Source organism: Protopterus annectens, chromosome 13.part0, assembly GCF_019279795.1.
Source record: "Protopterus annectens isolate FY-2018-M chromosome 13.part0, PAN1.0, whole genome shotgun sequence".
NCBI classification, from domain to species: Eukaryota; Metazoa; Chordata; order Ceratodontiformes; family Protopteridae; genus Protopterus; species Protopterus annectens.
In genome coordinates this window covers 1,067,237,590-1,067,238,824 of record NC_056747.1, presented here as the reverse complement: position 1 = coordinate 1,067,238,824, position 1,235 = coordinate 1,067,237,590, and positions in this window count along the sequence as shown.

The window sequence follows — 1,235 nt, the reverse complement described above, 5'->3', positions numbered from 1 at the left end:
TGCCAAACACTGTAGAGATTGCTGTAGACAATCCTCAGCCATAAATGTGTACAGCCATGTGCAATTACCATGTGACAGTGTGGATTGGGAAACATATAGGCAACTGTTATAATGCCCAGATACCACTCTCCACCCACGGATCAAACACATGCATGCTTGGCTTTTACTCTCTTACTCCTTTTCTTTTTTACTTTGTCTCTGTCTCTGTCTCTGTCCCTCTCTCTCTCTCTCTCCCTCTCTGGTGGATGTGGAAAAGTACAACTGCTTTGTAAAGGTAGCAGCTTCAGTTCGTCAGTAATGCTCATGATCAGCCAATGGCCTGTGCATGAATTGCAGTCCCCCACTTGCTAATTGCACTTGGAACAGCTGTGGTATCATTCCCATAGCCAATTGTATGGAAACACACTCCTATAACTAAGCACTTCCTGTGGGTGTTGACCCTTTTCCTTCACTGTGAGCAGGACTTCATGTGGGTATTTGACAAACAGCATCACAGAGGGTATTTGTAAAGACCTCTTACAACATACACAGTAGAGACAGGCCAACAAACAGGAGGGGGATGTTCCAGACATGGGGACAGAATGTAAGTATTGCGGTTCTCCATTTGAAGTAATGTTGGTTTAACAGTGTTTGTATGGATATGGCTGTTCTACATGATTTAAATTCTGGCATGACACTACTCTCACCTGTAGGGATATCTGCAGACTGGTCAGAGTTTGGAGTCTTACATGTATTGTGTTACTCACACATTTCCTATCTGTAGAAATGCAGTGGCATACTCTGATGATTGCAGTCAGTACATGATGACATCCATGTGAGTTACCGACGTCATATCCCTCAGAAGACGTATGTCACAACAAACCCTGTTACACCAGGAAATGTCTTAGTTTATCACAGCAATATGTCAATTTTGGCCCTTTGTGTGTGCCTTCGACCCCAGGTCTGTCAACCTTTGTCCATATGTCATGCAGTAAGAGGTTCATATGTACAGTACATCATTATTTACTGACATCATACCTGATAGGGCAGTGAGACTGCAGACTGCTAGACATGTTATGCATAGTAGGCCTTATAGTTGAGGACAAAACCTGGACATTCTGTTGTAGTGTGTACAGTAGTGAGGTCTGTGTACTTATGGTGATTGCTGACAGAGTGTGTTTTGTGAAAATGTTACTTAGCCTGTGTACAGACCGTGGTAGATGTCATTGTGCTTGGTCCTGTTCTATCTGATGTTT